General features: G+C 43.6%; 1 pseudogene across 1 annotated transcript; it reads left to right on the forward strand.

The window, feature by feature from the left end:
• The first annotated feature begins 509 nt into the window (after nucleotides 1-509).
• LOC308424795 (U1 small nuclear ribonucleoprotein C-like) lies at nucleotides 510-984 on the forward strand (annotated as a pseudogene). The gene has a single exon. The product of its transcript is annotated as a U1 small nuclear ribonucleoprotein C-like (transcript).
• Nucleotides 985-13,934: the final 12,950 nt, after the last annotated feature.

The raw sequence follows: 13,934 nt of genomic DNA on the forward strand, positions 1-13,934 counted from the left end.
ACAAAAGATGTAGAATAATGCCTTCGATGTGCTAAGCTTTTGGTTAGTCTTTGCTACCACAATGACGTCTCTGCTTTACATAAGAAGACAGTGGAAGGTGATCAGAGCAAGGTGGCACACACTCATCATCTCGGCACTCAGGAGGGTGGGGAGGAGGATGAGAGCCTGAGGTCAGGCTGTGCTCTACACTGAGTCTATGCCCCAGACTACAAAGTGAAATCTTGTCTCAAGAATACATATGGAGGTTGGAGAAGGAGGGAGGGAAAGAGAGGGAGAAAGAAAGAAATGAGAAAGAGGGAGAAAGGAGAGGGAAAGAGGGAGGAATCAAGGTGTCTGACTTCACACCAGTGCCTCTCCTCTCTTATGAATAGGTTGAGGCTCTTAATCTCTGTGGCTAAACATTACTGTTTCAAACTACTTTATGTGACAATCCTCAGATCTTGCCTTTAAAAGACTCCCTCTGCGCTGGCAGTGGGGGAACCCGGGTAGCCAACGGCCTGTGGAACAGCATGCCTAAGTTTTATTGCCACTACTGTGATCCATATCTTACCCACGATTCTCCATCTGTGAGGAAGACACACTGCAGTGGTCGGAAACACAAAGAGAATGTGAAAGACTATTACCAGAAATGGATGGAAGAGCAGGCCCAGGGCCTGACTGACCAAACAACAGTTGGTTTCTACAGAGATCCCTCCAACTCCACTCTCTGCTCTTCTGCCTGCAGGGGCCATGATCCCACCTCCCCCCAGTCTCCCGTGTCCTCCTTGGCCTGGCATGATGCCTGCACCCCACATGGGAGGCCCTCCCATGATGCCAGTGATGGGTGATCCTCCTCCTGGGATGATGCCCATGGGACCAACTCCTGGGATGAGATCACCCATGGGAGGCCACATGCCCATGATGCCCAGGCCTCCAATGATGACACCTCCCGCCCACGCTATGATGGTGGCCACACGGCCTGGCATGACTCAGACAGACAGATAAGAGCAGAAGCGCTCACTCTTTGTCGTTTTGTTGTTCTTGTTGTTTCACCAGGAGATCTTGGTGCTGAGCCCGAGTGTTTACTAGATGCAGGACAAGCCCGTTCCTTCCTAACAGAATGCCTCTGGAGAGAGAAGTGATTTTTTTTTTAAAAAATTGCAGTTTTTACTTACATTGTGAAACGTGAAAATAAAATCCTCAGCTCTTAAAAATAAAAAGAAGACTCCATTTGCTTCTACCTCTTTGATACTTGCCATAGTGTACCTTGGCACATGTGTTCCCATGGCAACCCCACTGACTCTCCCCACCCCCCCCAAAAAAAAGCTGTAGAACACAGTGGGGCAAGCAAACCATTCCCATCATCATCAGAACAGCTGTGTCTGATTGCAAAAGTCATGATAGGCCTAGTTGACCATTCTTACACCAAAGGACGTGAAGAGGATATTGGCACCTTCCCCTGAGAGTCTGGCTGCTCCTCACAGCTATTTGGATGCCATTCTGCCCTAATTTCATGTGGTTGCTGGAGCTGCCAGAATATATAAGCTAGTAAAAGTTATAAGAAGGTAGCCCTGTCTATCCTGCTATAGAGAGTCCATTATCTGTACTGGGTGAAGACTTTGCAGTGTTGATGTTTTGGGGCCACCCCCTCCTGAGTAACCCCCTCATTCATACTTTGTAACTAAGACCAATAGTTTCTCCAGTTCCCTGGGATATATATTGATGGGACCACACTTTCATTTGTCAATATGATGTTACGAGGAACAGAGGAGCAGGTAGATGCTGCTCATGTCTACCCATGGAAGCAATTCTTGTAACACCAGATAAATACAATATTTTGGGGGAAAAAAATCTCTCTGTGGTTGATGTTTAATTAACAGAAGGTATGAGTATGTGAGACATATATGCACATATGTGGGGGTATACACATATGCACCAGAGCACATGTGTGGAAATCAGAAGACCTTGGGGGGTGGGTTCATCTTTGCCTCCCAATTTGTTTGAGGCAAGTTCTCTTGACATAAAATTTTAATGTCTAGAAAAACATTTTGAAATTCCTCAAACTTTTAAAGTTTTCTTTATGTGTTCAGGTGTGACTGTATGTTGGTCTATGCTGTACAAAGGTACGTGTGTCAGCAGAGGTCAGAAGAGAGGATCAGATTCCTACAACTGGGATTGCAGACAGTTTCAATCTACTTTGCAAGGGTCCTGGGAACTGATCCAATGCCCTCTGCAAAAGCAGCCCCTCCTCAAACTTGCACCCACTGATTTAAGCATCCCTCCCTCCGTGGATCTTCAATAACTGTTCCCATACTGTTTACCCGGTGATTGCTTTTCTCCACTTCCTCTACATTTAATTAGAATTCTCCAAGAAAAGCTGCCCTGTTGGCCCTGTCTACCTACTTAATTAGTTACTTATGTCAGTGTGAATTCATAGGTAATATACTCCGTGAGTTATAATACCATCATTATTTCTCTTCTGCTTATATTATTTCAGTTAGAAGCTTCTTCCAGTTGGTTCCCACAATACTTATAGAAACCCCATCCGCTTTCAAGCACTTTCTCAGATTCATGCCACAAACCTGTCAGGATCTGAAGCGGGTCCCCCAGAACCCTCCTGCCCACAGCATCTCCACATTCTCAAGCCTTGTTGCTCATACACTATGAATCCCCCGGAACCTGGCCTTCTGGAACCACCTCCACACCCTAAGGCCTAGACCCTAATATGCAGCTCCCGAACTGGCCCAATCTGAAGCAGTTAGAATCTCACATCAGACACACATCAGTGAGAGAAGTCCACAAGTCCAGGTCACAAAAGATACAAACAACATGAGAGGCCAAAACAAAATGTTCCCCACTCCAAAACCACTAGTCTCATATATATAAATGTTCTCAAGTTACAGTTACTCAGATGAGCCCCAGAACACAGAATTTAAAGGAGCAATCAAAAACTTCATCAAGCAATTCAAAGAGTTTAAAGAATACACACTTGAGTGCACACCACACACACACACACACACACACACACCACACACAGCTTGGAACAGTTTGTAGACCTTCCTTCAGCTCAGATGCTCCTGTAGACATCATGGATGTCTGAAATAATGTGGAATCTTGAGGCAGAAAACATGGATTTAAGTACTTTCTCTGACCGTGGGGTCCACTACTTGCTAAATGCTCTTGAATGACTTCCTTGGCCTCTACCTACTCCCTATCCATGAATAATACCATATCCTGTTTATCCCATAGACGTTACATGTAAGAATGTGGGAGAATATGTCAGAAGGGTGAGAACTCTAACCTGCTTGAGGAATAATACACATATGTCAGTCTTCATCCTGGACTCTTCAAAAATGCATAGTAATGGCACTGAGTAAATATTGTTCCCATTTTACAAGTTCCTCTACTGAGGCAAGGAGAGCTTAAAGATCTCATTAAACCACTGCCCTTATAGTAAATCGGAGACTCAGGATTTGAACCAAAGACATCTAGCAGCCAAACCACTTACCAACCCTCCCGTGCTACCCTCAAGATCTGGTGGCCAAAGGTGGAGCTGTGTCCCTGAAGCAAAAAGGCAGTTCAGGGAGTGGACCACTCTTTTGGTCCTTTCCTTCTGCACACTTGACTGTGGATCCCTTTGTGAGTCTGGTTTGGGGAAATCAGTGTCCCTGCTTTTAAGAGGCTTTTTCTATGCCTAACTACTAAATGTTTCAAGGGACCTATCTGGTCCACAACATGGCCAAATTTGCATAATAGCGTGATGCACCGCAGTACAGTCCTGCAATTCTAAGATAAATCAGAAACAACTGAATACATTTATGGTCTTGCAATTAGCCTTTCCATTGGTAATTGGGTGTAGTGAGAAATTACCTATATACACAGACCTATAAGCACACACGTGTCCCTGACTGACCACTGGAATAGCTGATAGTTAACGGTTGCTATCTACTGGAAGATCCACACATCTGTCTGCAGCTCCCTGGGTGTGGACTTAAGCCTTTGTGGTATATTTATTTTAAAGAAAGACAACTCCGTGGATCCAGAGACGACTGAGTCATGGAGACGGCTTGCCTCTGGGAAGCAGGAAATAATTGCTGTGCCTCAGGACATACAGTTCTTAAAGATTCCTTTTTCCTAGGCACCTCTCCACCCTTGGCATTTCACCAAAACTAAAATATACTATATTTCTTATGTGAAATGTTCAACTCTGAAGAATTGTCCGATCCAAACATCCAGCCAGCTCTCTCAGCCCTTCAAGTTCTTGGGACTTCTTTATTACCCAATGCTGGTGGAGCCTCTTGAAAATGGTTCCCTGAAAAGCAGCTCCTTTCTGAATAAAGTTCTACCTTTCTCTGCTTAGAAGTTCATCTTGGACTGCTGACTGCCCATGTGTTTATTCTATAGAGAAAGACTATCGTGTTTAGGAGAACAGGCAACTGTGAAGCTGGAAGGGACTAATAATAGACGAGTTTTGGAGCCTCCCTGGTAACGTGTGAAGGCGTTTTTGCTGCAGCTACACAGTTGAAAAGATGTGGGGTGTTGACAATCCTGGCAGGCTCAACAGATAAAAACTGCTGCTTGAATATAACAAGGAACCAGCATGTGTGTGTGTGTGTGTGTGTGTGTGTGTGTGTGTGTGTGTGTGTGTGGTGTTTGTGTGTCTGTGTCTCTCTGTGTATCTATGTGTGTGTGTATGTTTGTGTGTGCCTGTGTGTGTGTATGTTTGTGTGTGCCTGTGTTATATGTCTATGTCTGTGTGCCTCTGTGTGTGCCTGTATCTATCTGTAACAGTGTGTGTGCCTTTGTGTTCCTGTGTACTTCTGTACCAGTGTGTACTTGTGTGTCTCTGTGTGTATGTTTGTGTGTGTGTATGTGTGTGTGTGTGTGTCTGTCTAAGAGAGAAAGAAGCAGAGAGGCAGAGAGAGAGAGAGAAAGAATAAATGTTCTTTAACCATTTTAGCATATTATGAAATGTCTAACTTAGAGTGGGGGAGTTCTTTAGAATGGTCCAAAGAAATCAAGAGGATGGAGGGAAGGGGAAAATAAAGGGAAGGGGAAGGCAAGTGAGGAGAGGGCAGGGGAGGGTGTGGGAGAGGAGAGCTTGTGGAGAGAGAGAGGGAAAGCAAGAGAGGAGAGGGAGCAAGGGGAGTGAAGGGAAGGGACTCTGATATGCTCCCTTCCCTCACATACAACCTTCCCAAATATCAACATCTAGCAGCACATTCACAGTGTGAACTACCATCACACACTGTCACCCAAACAGTTGCACTACTGTAACTGACATGTGACTCTTCCTTATCGAGCAGGATAGGTGAGCTGCGTTAAAAATCCTCTTTGCCCTAACTGCTCATTCCTCCCCACCGCTGAGTTCCTGAAGCCACCGTCTCCGTCTATTTTTGTTGCTATTTGTTTGTCTTACTTTCCTGGGATACCACACTGTAGAACTGCCCAGAATGAAGAAGCCCTTTCTGCTTGATGTCGTCCATAAAGTAATGGTCACCTCAGGTCTCCGTGCCACTTCATGGGGTGACAGCTCACAGCTCGCTACAGCTCGCTGCAGGATCATGTGCTGTCCTACAGATGTGCCTTCATTTATTGGTCCATTTACCTGCTTGCAGCATCACGGTCACTTTCAGCTCTAGACAAGTATAAATATAGCTTCTACAGACATGCTGGTACTGGTGGACACTTACAGCTTATCTAAGTAAATACCAAGGAGTGAGACTGTGGCCTGACAGGTAAGGGTTAGTTGTTTCTGTAGCAGACTGGGAAGCCACTTTTGTCCTCATTGGCAATGACTAAGTCTGTGAGTTTTCCCACCTTATAACCTGCATGCCACCTTTCTAATAAGTATGTAAGTAGCATCTTGTAGGGCTGGAATGGTGATTTGGCTATTAAGAACACTGGCTGCTCTTCTACAGGACCCCAGTTCAGTTCCCAGCAGTCAGGTTGAGGGCAGCTCACAGCCTGTGATTCCAGCTCCAAGGGTTCCCTTTATGGCTTCATGGCGACCTACACATGTGTGGCATACTCTCATGTAGACACACACACCAATAGAAATAATTTTAATATTTGAAAAAAGCCAACAAGGAGCATCTAGCAGTCTCTACTTGTGATCTTATCCTGATGTGGTGTCCAGCTCCTTCGATGGTGTGCTTTCTATCCATGGGTCTTCTTGGGTGAAGTACTCTTCAAGTCTTTTGTGTAGCTATTCGTCAGGTTGCTCATATTTTCATATGCAAGTCCTAAGAGTTACCTGTGTGCTTTGGATAACAATATTTAGGGCAAGGATGGGGACTTGTCCTTTTCCCGCATTTTCTCCCAGTCTGTGCACTAGAAGTTTGTCATTTCATTAAAGTCTTTTTTGTAATTCAGTCCTGCAGGGATCTATCTACCATTGGGTGCCCTATCTCAAAACTCATAACTGTGCCGAGTCCTCTAGAGTTTCTCCTGACCTTCTAGTTATTTATAAGAAGATGGTCTTCACAGTGGTCGTCACACACAAGAGTTCCAGTGACCCATGTCATCAAAATTGTCATCTGTGAGGTTTGGAAAACTCACTCTCATATGTGTGTTATGATGTCACATCAAAGATCTAGTTTATGCTTCCCTGTTGACAAATGAAGCTGAAGATCTCCAACGCCTCAAGGTGTCTGTTTCTCGATTAACCTGGGCTTTTGGAGAATGTGTGATAGTTCCGGAAACAAAATACACAAACTTCTACTGCCCCAAACTTGTCTATTCAGTAGCTTCGAGAGCTGACTGGTTCCTCCACCCTTCTGGATGAAAACAGGATCATCAGCATCTTTGTGTCCTGATTCCAGAAACAACCCCAAACCTCTTTCACCTTCCACTTTGCCTGTATCATTATGTACCTGTCCAGGGTCACATGTTTCCATGGCTGGTGGCTCATGATTACAAGCGGTGCATAGTAGGAACACGGCTCTGTCTATTCAGAATAAGCAGCATGTTAAGCGCATGATCAGTCTGTCACGAACTAGAACTCAGATGTGTGACATCCACGGCAGGTCTGGTTCAATGTGCACCTCTCTTGAGTTCCCAGACACGTGTATTTTAAGCATGAACCCAAGCACTGGGGCTGCTGGTAAGCACGTTATCATTTGGATGTGTGCTGACAGGCCCTATATTAGATTTTCTTTTGCTGTCTTACACAAATTGTTGTTTTGACAGGTGCCACTTAATTTGGTTGGCAGGACCCGGTCTACTGTTTCCTTTGTCAGGTCTCTCTGAATTCCTCCTACACGGCATAATTACTAACCTGACACAGAGGATAGACTGAGTGACCAGTGATCGTCAAAAAGCTCAAATTGGCAAATTCTAGCAAAGACTCTTAACCATGTCCTAGGAGCCCAGAGCCCTCTGTGGCGTTTCCTCTCATAGGGTGATGTAAATGGTTTATGATCCCTTTTCCTCCCTCTGGTGAATTATTGATTTCTCAGCCTTGAAATGGACATTCAAATAAATTCTTGGCTGAGGGATTTGATGACCCTGTGAGATTAGCTAGACAGAAACATTTATCTCCCAGAGCAGTTCTCTGGGCATTCCCCGGAGTGTTATTTAGTGGCCTCTGAGGAATCACAGTATACTTGTCCTCCTCAGCTGTGGCACCCCGAGGAGAATTATGTTCCTTGCTTTTTGTTGATATAAGATGAGTTTAGTGAAAGACCATAGCTATGCGAGCTGTCCCTGGGCTCACCTGATTTAAAATGAGAGCAGTAGGTATGTTGTATGAGTAATGTCTCTAAGGACTAAAATGCACTATGCTTCTTTTAGAAGGGAGAATTTAGAGAAGAGGCATCTTCCCTTCCCCCCTCCCAACCCCTGTGCCATTTTTTTTTAAAGATTTTCCTTTACAGAAAAGGTCTTTCTATTGGTATTCTGCCACTTGGGTCCTGACTATATTTGAATTCCCAAGCTCAAGGATCCTCTCCGTGTCTCTGCTGACATTTGGTCATGTTATCTTAAGGCCACTGGGATGTGGCCACGCCTGTGAAAATTGATGAACACCAACTCTCTCACAGTCTGTGCACTGTGTGCATTTTTCCACCACCTCACCCACACCTCTGTTCAGTTTCATTAGTCTGTTTTTGTTTTGTGTTGTGTTGGTCAGGACTGTGTGATCTCTCTCTGTTCTCTGTGTTTTGCCTTTGACTAATGAATGCTCTCAACAGGACCCCGAGTGGCTCACTCTACTGAGAACACAGAAGGAAAGTTTCAGATCCCTTGGAAATGGTTATAGACCCTTGTTCTTGGTCTCTTTTAACCTCCCATGGGAACTACTGTCAAAAGAATTAGAAGGAAGTGAATGATACTGACGTTTTGTGTCCAGAAGCCAGGAGGCCACCAGAAAAAGAGCCCATCTCTCACAGGTTATATGAGCTGTACCCTGCATGCTGCCCAGACCTCCACTCTGTGGAAGATGTGGTTTGGTGGGATTTACTAGTCACAAGTTACTGCTCTTCCCAGAGTAGTCCACATACCGGGACTGTGATGTGGGACACAGGCTGGGCCACCTCAGCCACCCAAATCCCCTGTACTCCCAGGAGGCCGGGCTGGTATGAAGCTGTTGTAAGAGTCTGGCATTTCCCTCTGGACATACCTTTTACAGATGCTGATCCCAAGGACAGTGCCCAAACAACACTGTGGAACTCTGACTTCCAGGGGTGACACGTCCCACACAGAGGGAAAAGACCATCAGATCGTTGCCAGAGATTCCAGCCCTTCTTAACCAGCTGTTCACTCTAGCTACATGTAACCCTGCCCTGGTATAAGGTGGTAAAAGGTATGGTGGGGCTGTAACTCTGCTGACTTAACTTCCCTGACTTACTGGGGTGTTAAGACAGGGCAGCTACATGGGTGATGCTCCTGATCATGTAGAGTCCCTCACCCATGCTCCTGTATGCAGCCCAAATAAACACATTATTCTGTCGAATTGGATATGGACAAAGTTAAGTTTTGGTCTGTCATTGCTGCACCTCTAGGTGAATAGAAATAGAATCCCCATGAAATGTCACACAGGTGTTGTGCTCACAAAACTCTGTGGATATTCGATGTAGAGTAATGGCTCTTTGGGCAAAGGAAAGGACATGGTCTTGGAATAATGTCTTCTTTATCCTTATCTGATGCTGTTACAACTAACAGAGCCAGCGTCACTGGTTAGGAGACAACTCCAATAAGAAACTGATCTAAGAATACGTTAATAATATAGACAGACATCTATAGTGTTTTCTCAATAACATCAGTGACCAGGTACTCATGCGTGTGTAGAAAGATAGAGTATCTTTCTTTGGTGCTGAGTATTAAACTGGGGAACTCATGTAATAAGTAGACTATTACTGAGCTACATCCTAGCCTTTGTATTTATTGGATATATGTACATGTACATATTGTAATTTTTATAAGGTGTCCTTGAACTTACTATGTAGCCAAGGATGACTTTGAACTTCTGATCCTCTTGCATGTATCATTTCATGTAGAGTGGAATTATAAAGTAAATACTATCCTCATTTTGTGAGCTGAGAAATATATTTGGGATGTGAAGCATCTTGATTAAGCCACAAAACTAAAATGGAACTATGCCTACACTCTAGTAACTTCCAACCATACCCCCCAAGTCCTGTAATAGTGAGCTTTAATTGTCAAAATGATATAGAGTCACTTGGGAAGAAAGTCTCAGTAAGGGATTGTATACATTGTGTTGGCCCATGGGAATATCTGGGGAAACTGGCTTAATTAAATTAACTGATATGGACTCAGTCTACTGTGGGTGGCACTGTTCCCTAGGTATGAGCTGAATGGATCCTGCTCTGTGTTTAAGCAGAGAAATCAAGCTGAGCACAAACAAGCAACAATTTTCATTCTCTTTTCTCTTGACTGTGCATGTGCACGTTTTTGCTCTGACTTCTCTACAAGGATAGATTCTATGCCCTGGAATTGTAAGCTGAAATATATCTTTTTCTCTGCTTATGTTGACTTTGTTAGAGTATTTTATCACAACAACAAAAAAAGGAACTGAAACACACCAGCCTCCCTTTGCTCACTGGTGTCTTGAATGTTCCTCTCAACTTCTTAGCTACTCAGCTAAATGCTGCCACTTAACACGTAGATCAGTAATGTCTCACACATACACATTTTTGAAAAATGTGATGTCTGAGAAAGGTTTCTTTCAAACAGAGTTACAGTCTACTGCACTGGTATAAAGTTTATTTGGTGGCCTGTGGCAGTATTTGAACTCTTTAAAACCTACTATATGGAGAAAATAAAACTCCAATAGATTTTTATTCTCTGCTACTTCAGTTTGTGAGCATTCATGGACAAACTGAATTAGAATATATCTGCATTCTTGTCCTTAGTACTGTTTGGTTGAACTACAGCTTTGGACCTTGCAAGCCAGTGTCTGTAACCCCATGGCAGGCTCTCTATGTTCCTCCCTCCTGTCTGGCGTCCTTATCAAGCTCTTATTGTTGCTCATTTCCTTCATTACATGTTAGTTTCTTCTCGAAACTTGCTATGTATGTTACACTCCATGTTATAAATCCCTTTTAGAAAGTCATTTCCAGATCCTGAATTACTTAATTCCATCTCTTCCCTTGTCTTCTCCTCAAAAAGAACTGCATCTGTACTGGCTGGTTTTGTGTCAACTTGACACAAGCTGGAGTTATCACAGAGAAAGGAGCCTCAGTTGGGGAAATGCCTCCATGAAATCCAGCTGTAAGGCATTTTCTCAACTAGTGATCAAGGGGGGAGGGCCCAGCCCATTGTGGGTGGAGCCATCCCTGGGTTGATAGACCTGGGTTCTATAAGAAAGCAGGCTGAGCAAGCCAGGGGAAGCAAGTCAGTAAGTAACATCCCTCCATGGCCTCTGCATCAGTTCCTGCTTCCTGATCTGCTTGAGTTCCAGTCCTGACTTCCTCTGGTGATGAAGAGCAATGTGAAAGTGTAAGCTGAATAAACCATTTCCTCCCCAACTTGCTTCGTGGTTATGATGTTTGTGCAGGAATAGAAACCCTGACTAAGACAGCATCAGAATAATAACTTCTCAGCTTTCTAGAAACCATACTGGTATCTAGCTAACTTCTACTGCCCATCTGCCAATAACAGACAAGTTACACAGAGGAACAAGTAAAGAATTATAGTCAAATGATCATGAATTCAAGTCAATAATGTAGCTCTGAGCACATTCACCCTTTTGTACACTAAGAACATCAAACATATCATTGTTTAGTGTAGAATGTTGTAGGGGCTATAAATGATGTGTTTAGGCCACCAGAAGTTATACAATAAATGTTTCTATTATGATTTCATTGGAAGTTCCTCATGGCTGGGGATGGAGCAATGATGTACCTAAAGCCATGAAGTATGCTATATCAGATGAAAATGGAATCATAGAGAAGTAAAGATAATGCTGGATTGAGCTCAGTTATTTGTGTGTGTGTGTGTGTGTGTGTGTGTGTGTGTAGATATTTTCTGTGTGCTGAGTATTGAACTCAGGAACTCATACAGTGTTCTACTACTGAGCCAAGCCACATCCTAACCTTTATATTTATTGTAGATAGATAGATAGATAGATGGATGGATGGATGGATAGATAGATAGATAGATAGATAGATAGATAGATAGATAGATAATATTTATAATATTCATATATATATATATATATATATATATATATATATATATATATATATATAATTTTTCTTAGGGGAGCCAAGCATGGCTTTAAACTCCTGACCCTCTTCCCCATATCATCCCCAGTAGACTGGGATTATAAAGTAAAAACTATCTTCATTTTGTGAGTTAGAATTGAATTTAGTTGCTATCCATTAACTGTTATCCAGCTTATGACTGCAAGAGGCTTTGTTGAGTATGTTTCCTCAGAGCTAAAATGGGAAGGTGTAACTGGATCACTTCAATAACCCTTTAGCCTTTAAGCTCAATCAATGTTAACTATATGATAACTTTTTAGTCCCAGAGGTAGATAAGAAAGAGCAGAGTATCCCTTCTCTTTTTTCTCCTTTCTATCTTCTCTCACACACCTTCATGGAGCACAGTATGTAATGAGCTTTCTCCAGTGCTTATCACTTCCCTCAGCCTGTCAGGACTCTCACTGGCAGCCACCTAAGAGCTGCATCTGCCTTGACATAGAGTCTGAAGGGAACGGAAGTCTGTATTGGCCACGTCTTGGTTACTGTTTTATTGCTGTGATGAGACACACCATGACTAAGGCAACTTTGTAAAGAAAATACTTAACTGGGGACTTGTTTAGTTTCAAAGGGTTGGACCACGGTCATCACGGCTGGGAACATGTCAGCAGGCAGGCAGGGACATCAGTGGAGCAGTAACTGAGAGCTCACAGTGTCTTTCAGCCACACCATCTGGCTCCATAGGACTGCTTATTCCTTAGGCTAAATGGGACTTAGCTTATTCTGAAGGAATTCGCTTGCCCAAAGAAAGTCTGTAAAACACCTGAAAAAGGAGGTACCCTTTCCAGGTGGGCAAAGATGGTCAACGTGGACTATAAAAATGTTTCCGTCAGTCTAGAATCACAAATATTATCAGCTGTCTGCCTTGTCTTGGCTAAGATCCTGTCCAAGAAGTCTGGTAACCTCTGGTTGGGTAACACAAATGTAAAGACTTTCCCATTAGGGCAAGTGGATAAAGTACAAGCATGAACCCCAGAAGTCAATTCAATTTTCCGGGGCCCATGCAAAGCTCGGAGTGTCCATGCAAAGCTGGGTGTGTGTGATGCTGTAGAATCTATCTGTAATCTCCTATGGCAAGCTGGGAGGCAGAGATGGAGAATTCCCAGAAGTTTCTTGGCCAGCTGGCATAAGCAGCCGCAAATAGCAAGAGAAACTCTGTCACAAAAATGGCGGAAAACAAAGATTGACTCCCAAGATTGCTGCAGTCACATCAAACTCACACACACACTCACACACACAAATGCACACACATTCATACCACACACACGTACACTCACATAAACTCAGACACACACACACTCTCTCATACACACATACACACATTCACATCACACACACATACACTCACATAAACTCAGACATACACTCTCTCTCTCTCTCTCTCTCTCTCTCTCTCTCTCTCTCTCTCTCTCTCTAACACACACACACACACACACACACACACACACACACACACACACACACACACACACGACAGTTACATAGGCTTTACCCATGCAGGAATTCTTTAACTCTGGCTACATCGCTTGCATGCTCTGACTGCAGTTAGCCTCCTCTAACCTTGGCTTTTCTCGGTGTTGAACAACAGTGAGGTAGGAATAGCAGCCTCGTGGGTGCAGTGGAGAATGAGGAGTATCCGGCATATAAACATGCACGGAAGGCTGGAACAGAGATTGCAATGAGTGGAGAAGAGGCTGTGTTTTAAAGCTACGGTGAGGGAGCTGATAAGATAAGAGCACGCCGTCAGGGTCTCAGAGACAGCTGTGACTCTCCTGTCTTTTCACACCTCCAAAACCTCTCCGCCTTTGGAAAAGGTAGAAATTCTTTTTGACAGGCCAAGATTATGCTGAAAATCACGTCCTCCTGCCAGAGTGTGAGCTCTCCGGTTCATCACTTAGCTTTCTGGGTCTCTTAGCTGATTTCCTTCGTCGGTTGCTTTAAGTCTGGCCCTGCCAGTTTACTCACAATTTACTGGAACAATCTATTGTAGGAGCAAATTCACAGGAAAAGCCAAAGCCTATGCCAATATGAGGAGAAGCTTAATTAGTAAAACTTATCAGTTAACCCTGAAAACAATCAAAAAGGAAATGTGTATAATAAAGATTAAAGCCCCGAAATCTAAAACCAGATACTATCCTACATGATAAAATGCTCTAACCGTTTTTATTAAAACCAGGAACTAGACATGCATGTTGGCATTGACATTATTATTTAATGTTGCAAACTTGAGAT

This window comes from Micromys minutus (assembly GCF_963924665.1).
Source record: "Micromys minutus genome assembly, chromosome: 1".
In the NCBI taxonomy this organism is placed as follows: domain Eukaryota; kingdom Metazoa; phylum Chordata; class Mammalia; order Rodentia; family Muridae; genus Micromys; species Micromys minutus.